This window comes from Oncorhynchus kisutch, linkage group LG16 (assembly GCF_002021735.2).
Source record: "Oncorhynchus kisutch isolate 150728-3 linkage group LG16, Okis_V2, whole genome shotgun sequence".
NCBI classification, from domain to species: Eukaryota; Metazoa; Chordata; class Actinopteri; order Salmoniformes; family Salmonidae; genus Oncorhynchus; species Oncorhynchus kisutch.
In genome coordinates, this window is record NC_034189.2 from 11,607,445 (window position 1) to 11,618,429 (window position 10,985).

The following is a 10,985-nucleotide window of genomic DNA, read 5'->3' on the forward strand; positions in this document are numbered from 1 at the left end:
GGTATTTCTGTAGTGTGTTGGCCATGATAAAGACTCCTCTCTGAGATAGATGGTCTTTCTGTAGAGGGTTGGCCATGATAAAGACTCCTCTCTGAGATAGAGGGTATTTCTGTAGTGTGTTGGCCATGATAAAGACTCCTCTCTGAGATAGATGGTCTTTCTGTAGTGTGTTGGCCATGATAAAGACTCCTCTCTGAGATAGAGGGTATTTGTGTAGTGTGTTGGCCATGATAAAGACTCCCCTTGTTTCCTCTCTGCCAGGTCAGGCTGTAACCTCATACGACCTTTAACGTCATTAAGAAGGCCCCACCTCAAACAAGACTAACCAGCTGCTATAACACACACCCACACTATTACACACACACACACACACACGCACACACACACACACGCACACACACACTATTACACACACACACACAGTGTGTGTGTGTCTATGTGTGTCTTTGTATCTATGTGTGTCTTTGTATCTATGTGTGTCATTGTATCTATGTGTGTCATTGTATCTATGTGTGTGTTCGTATCTCAAATCAAATCAAGTTTATTTGTCACGTGCGCCGAATACAACAGGTTTCAACCTTACAGTGAAATGCTTACTTACAGGCTCTATCCAATGGTGCGGGAATTTTTTGGGTGTGTGTGTGTGTGTGTGTGTGTGTGTGTGTGTGTGTGTGTGAAGGTAAGTAAAGAAATAAAACAACAGTAAAAAGACATTTGAAAAAAGACTAGCGAGGCTTTATACAGACACTGGTTAATCAGGCTGATTGAGGTTGGTGGGACACAATGCAGATAGCCCGGTTAGCCAATGTGCGGGAGCACTGGTTGGTCGGCCCAATTGAGGTAGTATGTACATGAATGTATGGTTAAAGTGACTATGCATATAAGATAAACCATTTGGCTATCTGTTCAGGAGTCTTATGGCTTGTGGGTAAAAACTGTTGAGAAGCCTTTTTGTCCTAGAATTGGCACTCCGGTACCGCTTGCCATGCGGTAGTAGAGAGAACAGTCTATGACTGGGGTGGCTGGGGTCTTTGACAATTTTTAGGGCCTTCCTCTGACACCGCCTGGTGTAGAGGTCCTGGATGGCAGGCAGCTTAGCCCCAGTGATGTACTGGGCCGTACGCACTACTCTCTGAAGTGCCTTGCTGTCAGAGGCCGAACAATTGCCGTACGAGGCAGTGATGCAACTGGTCAGGATGCTCTCGATGTTGCAGCTGTAGAACCTTTTGAGGATCTCAGGACCCATGCCAAATCTTTTTAGTTTCCTGAGGGGGAATAGGCTTTGTCGTGCCCTCTTCACGACTGTCTTGGTGTGTTTGGTCCAATCTAGTTTGTTGTTGATGTGGACTCCAAGGAATTTGAAGCTCCACTACAGCCCCATCGATGAGAATGGGGACCTGCTCTGTGCTCCTTTTCCTGTAGTCCACAATCATCTCCTTAGTCTTGGTTACATTGAGGGATAGGTTGTTATTCTGGCACCACCTAGCCAGGTCTCTGACCTCCTCCCTATAGGCTGTCTCGTCATGGTGATCAGGCCTACCACTGTTGTGTCGTCAGCAAACTTAATAATGGTGTTGGAGTCGTGCCTGGCCATGCAGTCGTGGGTGAACAGGGAGTACAGGAGGGGACTGAGCACACACCCCTGGGGAGCTCCAGTGTTGAGGATCAGTGTGGCAGATGTGTTGCGCCGCCTCTGGGTGAGTGGTTTCCTGTTTGCTTATTTCCTTATACAGCTGACTGAGTGCTGTCTTAGTGCCAGCATCTGTCTGTGGTGGTAAATAAACAGCCACGAAAAGTATAGCTGAGAACTCTCTAGGCAAGTAGTGTGGCCTGCAATTTATCACAATATACTCTACTTCAGGCGAGCAAAATCTAGAGACTTCCTTAGATTTCTATGTGTGTGTCTGTGTGTTCTTATCTATCTGTGTGTTCGTATCTATGTGTGTGTTCGTATCTATGTGTGTGTGTCTGTGTGTTCTTATCTATGTGTGTGTTCGTATCTATGTGTGTGTGTGTTTGTATCTGTGTGTGTGTTCATATCTATGTGTGTGTGCGTGTGTTCGTATCTATGTGTGTGTTTTCATTTCTGTGTGTGTGTGTTCGTATCTGTAATAGTGTGTACACAAGAGAGGAATGTTTACCCACGATGACCTTAGCAACGTGAGGTACAAGGAGAAGGGAAAACACAAAGCACTTTGTTCTACATGAGTTCCAGAGAGAAACCAAAGCTCCTTGTCCCCTTCCCCAGCTGGCTGCAGCCTCTCTGGGCCCCATCAGCTAGGACAGCCCCCTAACCACCCTGGAACAATGGAGCCAGACCCAGACACAGACCCAGAACCAGACCCAGACACAGAACCAGACACAGACTCAGACCCAGACTCAGACCCAGACACAGACACAGACACAGACCCAGACACAGACACAGACCCAGACCCAGACACAGACACAGACACAGACCCAGACCCAGACACAGACCCAGACCCAGACCCAGACACAGACACAGACCCAGAACCAGACCCAGACCCAGACACAGAGCCAGACCCAGGGTTAGGGTTAGGGGCTATCAACCGGGCCTCCTTTCAGACCATCACACACACAGAGACGGAGGACTTGTGACATCGCAAAAAGAGACACCGGGGTAGACGGGGTAAACGTAGAGTGTACAGAATGTCTTGGTTTGGTGTGAGCAGGGTGGTTGTTGAAGACTGTACATAGAATATCCTAGACAAAGACTGACTGAAGTCACAGGTAACCTCAGGTATCATATGTCAGAGGTCAATCTGATCTGTAAAAGGAACGATGGAAGGTCATAAGGATTAAGACATAGGCCAGAGGAATAAGCCTGAGAAATAGGCCTGAGAAATAGACCTGAGAAATAGGCCTGAGAAATAGACCTGAGAAATAGGCCTGAGAAATAGCCCAGAGAAATAGGCCTGAGAAATAGGCCTGAGAAATAGCCCAGCGAAATAAGCCCAGACAAATAGGCCTGCGAAATAAGCCAAGAGAAATAAACCAGAGAAATAAGCCAGAGATAGGCCTGAGAAATAGCCCAGAGAAATAGGCCAGAGAAATAGGCCTGAGAAATAGGCCTGAGAAATAGCCCAGAGAAATAGGCCTGAGAAATAGGCCTGAGAAATAGCCCAGAGAAATAAGCCCAGAGAAATAGTCCAGAGAAATAAGCCGGAGATACCCCAGAGAAATAAGACAGAAATAGGTCAGAGAGATTCTCTCCAAGTTGTCTTAGCGCTATAGGAGTTGACAAGGCAGCACCAGCTACTCGACCTGTATTGTCTGTTAATTAACCTTGTCCTGATATCAGGCAATACTTTAGACCAGAGCCCTATGGGTAGTGTACTACTTTAGACCAGAGCCCTATGGGTAGAGCACTACTTTAGACCAGAGCCCTATGGGTAGTGCACTACTTTAGACCAGAGCCCTATGGGTAGTGCACTACTTTAGACCAGAGCCCTATGGGTAGTACACTACTTTAGACCAGAGCCCTATGGGTAGTGCACTACTTTAGACCAGAGCCCTATGGGTAGAGCACTACTTTAGACCAGAGCCCTATGGGTAGAGCACTACTTTAGACCAGAGCCCTATGGGTAGTGCACTACTTTAGACCAGAGCCCTATGGGTAGAGCACTACTTTAGACAAGAGCCCTATGGGTAGAGCACTACTTTAGACCAGAGCCCTATGGGTAGAGCACTACTTTAGACCAGAGCCCTATGGGTAGAGCACTACCCATAGGGTTCTGGTCTAAAGTAGTGCACTACATAAAGAATAGGGTGCCATTTGGGAGAATCCCACAACCTTCAAAACCTGCAAGTCAGCTAATCAAAACTATGTGACCTTTGACCCCTGGTGATATCAGGACAAGGTTAATTAACAGACAATACAGGTCGAGTAGCAGAAAGGAGCCTACATGTACGGGTCAAAAGTTCTAGAACAACTACTCATTCAACAAAAGTCCTTTTGGTCTGGAGTCCAAATTTGAGATTTTGTCTTTGTGAGACGCAGAGTAGGTGAACGGATGATCCCTGCATGTGTGGATCCCACCGTGAAGCATGGAGGAGGAGGTGTGATGGTGTGGGGGTGCTTTGCTGGTGACACTGTCAGTGATTTATTTAGAATTCAAGGCACACTTAACCAGCATGGCTACCACAGCATTCTGCAGCATTACGCCATGCCATCTGGTTTGGGCTTAGTGAGACTATCATTTGTTTTTCAACAGGACAATGACCCAACACACCTCCAGGCTGCGTAAGGGCTATTTGACCAAGAAGGAGAGTGATGGAGTGCTGCATCAGATGACCTGGCCTCCACAATCCCCTGACCTCAACCAAATTGAGATTGTTTCGGATGAGTCGGACCACAAAGTGAAGGAAAAGCAGCCAACAAGTGCTCAGCATATGTGGGAACTCCTGTCATCAGATGACAGATGAGGGAATGGGGTGTCATGTGGGATACAGCCTGTGGGTTAGTTCAAGTCTTATCTTAGATTGAAGAAACCGTTTATTTTGGACCTAACCCCCTTGAGTGGTTCTGTAGACCTGAACTTGGATTGTGTGTGTGGAACCGGTCTGTCTGTCTTACTGCCTGTTTGTCTTCAGACATTCAACATCTGTATGTCCTCTCTTGCTCTCTCTTGCTCTCTCTCTCTCTGTCTCTTTCTCACTAGCTCTCTCTCTCTCCCTTTCTCTCTCTCTCTCGCTCTCTCGCTCTCTGTCTCTTTCTCTCTAGCTCTCTCTCCCTTTCTCTCTCTCTCTCTTGCTTGCTCTCGCTCTCTGTCTCTCTCTCTGTCTCTCTCTCTATCTCTCTCTCTCTCTCTCTCTCTCTCTCTCTAGCTCTCTCTTTCTGTCTCTTTCTCTCTAGCTCTCTCTCCCTTTCTCTCTCTCTCTCTCTCACTTGCTCTCGCTCTCTCTCTCTCTCTCTGTCTCTTTCTCTCTAGCTCTCTCTCTCTGTCTTTTTCTCTCTAGCTCTCTCTCCCTTTCTCTCTCTCTCTCTCGCTTGCTCTCGCTCTCTCTCTCTCTCTGTCTCTTTCTCTCTAGCTCTCTCTCTCTCTCTCCCTTTCTCTCTTGCTCTCTCTCTATGTTTTCTCAGATTTTCTCCTGAACGATTCCCAGCACAGCCTGTGCAAAAACAAACACAAAAGTCCCCTCTTTCTCTCCCTCCCTTCCTCATTCCTTCAAAGAGTAGAAGAGTAATATTTTCCAGTGTTTTCTGTCTCTCTAGTAAGTCCTCTGTGTTCCAATATCCACAAACCAAAATACCATTGAGTAGGAAGCAATGTGTCTGACATAAGGGGTCTGCTAGTATGTGCATTCAAACACAGGATAGGTCTGCTAGTATGTGCATTCAAACACAGGATAGGTACAATAGGCTTAGCTTTGAGGAGAGAGATTTGACAGCACTATCAGGACTCACACACACACACCCATACCTAGAGGACACACACACACACACTCATACCTAGCACACACACATACACACCCATACCTAGAGGACACACCCATACCTAGCGTGCACACACAGTACCGTGGCCCACTACCCTTCTCTCCAGTGCTCTCAGTCCCTTCCCAGATTGGCAGCTGAGTCACTTCCTGTCCCGCCCCTGTACTTCCTGTTTCCTGCCTGGTACTTCCTCTCTGGTGCTTGTCTGTCTCAACCTGCCCATCAGGATGCACTGGGCTCAATCACCGGAAAACTGAACTGTGTGTGTGTGTGTGTGTGTGTGTGTGTGTGTAAGGTGTTGTCAATGTCAGAGCGGCCCTGTGGAGTTGAGCAGCCAGTCAGTTCTAAATGGGACAGAAGGCTGCATTCTAAATGGGACAGAAGGCTGCGTCCCAAATGGCGCCCTAGTGATGCTGGACGGGCGTGCACTACTTTATACTACAGCCCTATTCCCTATATAGTGCACTACTTTATACTACAGCCCTATTCCCTATATAGTGCACTACTTTATACTACAGCCCTATTCCCTATATTGTGCACTACTTTATACTACAGCCCTATTCCCTGTGTAGTGCACTACTTTATACTACAGCCCTATTCCCTATATAGTTTACTACTTTATACTACAGCCCTATTCCCTATACAGTGCACTACTTTATACTACAGCCCTATTCCCTATATAGTGCACTACTTTATACTAAAACCCTATTCCCTATATAGTGCACTACTTTATACTACAGCCCTATTCCCTATATAGTGCATTACTTTATACTACAGCCCTATTCCCTATATAGTGCACTACTTTATACTACAGCCCTATTCCCTATATAGTGCACTACTTTATACTACAGCCCTATTCCCTATATAGTGCACTACTTTATACTACAGCCCTATTCCCTATATAGTGCACTACTTTATACTACAGCCCTATTCCCTATATAGTGCACTACTTTATACTACAGCCCTATTCCCTATATAGTGCACTACTTTATACTACAGCCCTATTCCCTATATAGTGCACTACTTTATACTACAGCCCTATTCCCTATATAGTGCACTACTTTATACTACAGCCATATTCCCTATATAGTGCACTACTTTATACTACAGCCCTATTCCCTGTGTAGTGCACTACTTTATACTGCAGCCCTATTCCCTATATAGTGCACTACTTTATACTACAGCCCTATTCCCTATATAGTGCACTAATTTATACTACAACCCTATTCCCTATATAGTGCACTACTTTATACTACAGCCCTATTCCCTATATAGTGCATTACTTTATACTACAGCCCTATTCTCTATATAGTGCACTAATTTATACTACAGCCCTATTCCCTATATAGTGCACTACTTTATACTACAGCCCTATTCCCTATATAGTGCACTACTTTATACTACAGCCCTATTCCCTATATAGTGCACTACTTTATACTACAGCCCTATTCCCTATATAGTGCACTACTTTATACTACAACCCTATTCCCTATATAGTGCACAAGTGTTGTCCAGAGCCATATGGGTCCTGGTGGAAAGTAGTGCACTATATAGGGAATAGGGTTCCATTTCGGACGAGCAGCGAAGGACAATGACAGGATCAGTGGGCCTTGACCTGATTACTGACTGTATTGTTTTGTTGTAGTACCTTCTATAGAGGGCCAGGCCACAGGAGAGAGGGATGGACAAACAGACAGAGACAGAGAGACAGAGACGGAGACACAGACAGACAGACAGACAGACAGACAGACAGACAGACAGACAGACAGACAGACAGACAGACAGACAGACAGACAGACAGACAGACAGACAGACAGACAGACAGACAGACAGACAGACAGACAGACAGACAGACAGACAGACAGACAGACAGACAGACAGACAGACAGACAGACAGACAGACAGACAGACAGACAGACAGACAGAGTGTAAGAGAGACAGACACAGACAGACAGAGACAGAAAGAGAGAGAGTGACAGACACAGAGAGACAGACACAGAGAGACAGACACAGAGAGACAGACAGAGAGACAGACAGACAGACAGACAGACAGAGACAGAAAGAGAGAGAGTGACAGACACAGAGAGACAGACAGAGAGACAGACAGACAGACAGACATAGAGTGAGAGAGAGAGAGAGACAGACAGACAGACAGACAGACGGAGAGAGGGATAAACATTAGGAGAGAGAGAGAAGCCTACGTGCTCTCTGGCTTGACATTTATTAGGAATTCTAGATTTGTTTTGCCAGCACTTTTTCCACGAGTCAAAACATTGACTCATCATATCTGGAGCAGTAGTCCTTTCTGATATGTAGAGGAGAACTGGAACAATAAACAAGGGCCGGATTCCTTTTCTAATCTGGCCTAGTCTCTCAAAACACATACAGAAAGAGGGAGGGAGACAGAGAGAGAAAGAGATTTGGAGGGGAGGAAAAGACAGACAGACAGACAGACAGACAGACAGACAGACAGACAGACAGACAGACAGACAGACAGACAGACAGACAGACAGACAGACAGACAGACAGACAGACAGACAGACAGACAGACAGACAGACAGACAGACAGACAGACAGACAGACAGACAGAGAGTAAATGTGATATTTCCAATTATTCTTTTTTTAAATAAATTAGCAAAAATGTCTAAAAACCTGTTTCTGCTTTGTCATTATGGGGTAATATATGTAGATTGATGAGGGGCCATTTAAAAAAAAATCTATTTTAGAAGAAAGCTGTAACATAGAAATGCAGGAAACTGCAACATTTGCTCTCAGCAGCATTGAAAAATGTTTAGAATTACAGGAAATTAGCTTTCAACTGCAAAAAAAAAAATGTGCAGCTCCATGGGGAAGTGTATAGAATTGATGGAAATTGCCTTAAAAATGCTGAAAAAGTCTGTACAGCGCCAAGATGGATAAGATACGCCCATTTTTGATCCATAGAAAACCCTGGAGGCTATTGTCTTACGCTAAGGGCTAGGGAGTAGGAGCTATTGTCTTACGCTAGGGAGTAGGAGCTATTGTCTTACGCTAGGGGCTAGGGAGTAGGAGCTATTGTCTTACGCTAGGGGCTAGGGAGTAGGAGCTATTGTTTTACGCTAGGGGCTAGGGAGTAGGAGCTATTGTCTTACACTAGGGGCTAGGGAGTAGGAGCTATTGTTTTACGCTAGGGGCTAGGGAGTAGGAGCTATTGTCTTACGCTAGGGGCTAGGGAGTAGGAGCTATTGTCTTAAGCTAGGGGCTAGGGAGTAGGAGCTATTGTTTTACGCTAGGGGCTAGGGAGTAGGAGCTATTGTCTTACGCTAGGGGCTAGGGAGTAGGAGCTATTGTTTTACGCTAGGGGCTAGGGAGTAGGAGCTAATGTCTTATGCTAGTGGCTAAGAGCAATGGTAAGAAGTATACCTGTCTTCACTGTGTATAGGGGTAGGGGGTGCAAGGGACTAGTGAAGGTGGCTTGAGTTAGGGACTAGCAAAGCGGGCTAGGGAGTAGGCTTTGGGAAGAGGAAGAGGGATAGGGTTAGGGACTAGTGAAGGGGGCTATGGAGTAGGTTTTGGGATGAGGAAGGGGGCTAGGGACTAGCGAAGAGGATTAGGGAGTAGTGGAGGGGGTTAGGGAGTAGGCATTGGGAAGAAGATGGGTCTAGGGTTAGGGACTAGTGAAGGGGATTAGGGACTAGTGAAGGGGGTTAGGGACTAGTGAAGTGGGTTAGGGAGTAGGCATTGGGAAGAAGATGGGTCTAGGGTTAGGGACTAGTGAAGGGGATTAGGGACTAGTGAAGGGGGTTAGGGACTAGTGAAGGGGTTTAGGGACTAGTGAAGGGGTTTAGGGACTAGTGAAGGGGTTTAGGGACTAGTGAAGGGGTTTAGGGACTAGTGAAGGGGTTAGGGACTAGTGAAGAGGGTTAGGGACTAGTGAAGGGGGTTAGGGACTAGTGAAGGGGTTTAGGGACTAGTGAAGGGGGTTAGGGACTAGTGAAGGGGGTTAGGGACTAGTGAAGGGGGTTAGGGACTAGTGAAGGGGTTTAGGGACTAGTGAAGTGGGTTAGGGACTAGGCATTGGGAATAAGATGGGTCTAGGGTTAGGGACTAGTGAAGGGGGTTAGGGACTAGAGAAGGGATCAAAATGGGATGAGGGGTAAAAAGAAAGGCAATTTCGGTCTTGTCACATTTACTATCTATCTATCTATCTATCTATCTATCTATCTATCTATCTATCTATCTATCTATCTATCTATCTATCTATCTCTCTCTCTCTCTCTCTCTCTCTCTCTCTCTCTCTCTCTCTCTCTCTCTCTCTCTCTCTCTCTCTCTCTCCCCTCTGTATCTCTCTCTGTATCTCTCTCTCTTCTTACTCTGTTGGGAATTCGATCCGTGCAGTTAAATGAAGGTGGTGTCATTCTTTCCTCTCTTCTCTCTTCCCCGTCTCTGTTCTTTCTTTCTGTGACTGAGGGACGTGGGTTCACCCTGTCACATCTGTTTCACTTCTTCTTTCTCACACACACACACACACACACACACACACACACACACACACACACACACACACACACACACCTCAACCGTGTTGTATGTTAGAGAGAGTCTGTGAGTCTACAGTGGTTCCAGTTTATACAAGGATGTGGTTGCTGGGCAACTGTGGCGTAGTGTAGACTGGAACTCAATGTTTACCCATGTTCCCAACCCAGGGAACCCCATGTTTACCAGTGTTCCCAACTCAGGGAACCCAATGTTTACCCATGTTCCCAACCCAGGGAACTCAATGTTTACCCATGTTCCCAACCCAGGGAACCCAATGTTTACCAGTGTTCCCAACTCAGGGAACCCCATGTTTACCCATGTTCCCAACCCAGGGAACCCAATATTTACCAGTGTTCCCAACTCAGGGAACCCAATGTTTATCAGTGTTCCCAACTCAGGGAACCCAATGTTTATCAGTGTTCCCAACTCAGGGAACCCAATGTTTATCAGTGTTCCCAACTCAGGGAACCCAATGTTTATCAGTGTTCCCAACCCAGGGAACCCAATGTTTACCCATGTTTACAACCCAGGGAACACAATGTTTACCCATGTTCCCAACCCAGGGAACCTAATGTTCTCCAGTGTTCCCAACCCAGGGAACCTAATGTTCTCCAGTGTTCCCAACCCAGGGAACCTAATGTTCTCCAGTGTTCCCAACCCAGGGAACCTAATGTTCTCCAGTGTTCCCAACCCAGGGAACCTAATGTTCTCCAGTGTTCCCAACCCAGGGAACCTAATGTTCTCCAGTGTTCCCAACCCAGGGAACCTAATGTTCTCCAGTGTTCCCAACCCAGGGAACCTAATGTTCTCCAGTGTTCCCAACCCAGGGAACCTAATGTTCTCCAGGGAAAGCTGTGTTTACAAGCCTTTGCTCCCAAACAAAGGAAGCCCTTTTAACTATCCACCAGGCCTGGAATAAACACACACACACACACACACACTATGGCCTGGCAATGTGGTCTACTGCCCTGGCATGCACAGTTATCAGGCCATAACCATCAACACAGTCCCTGAG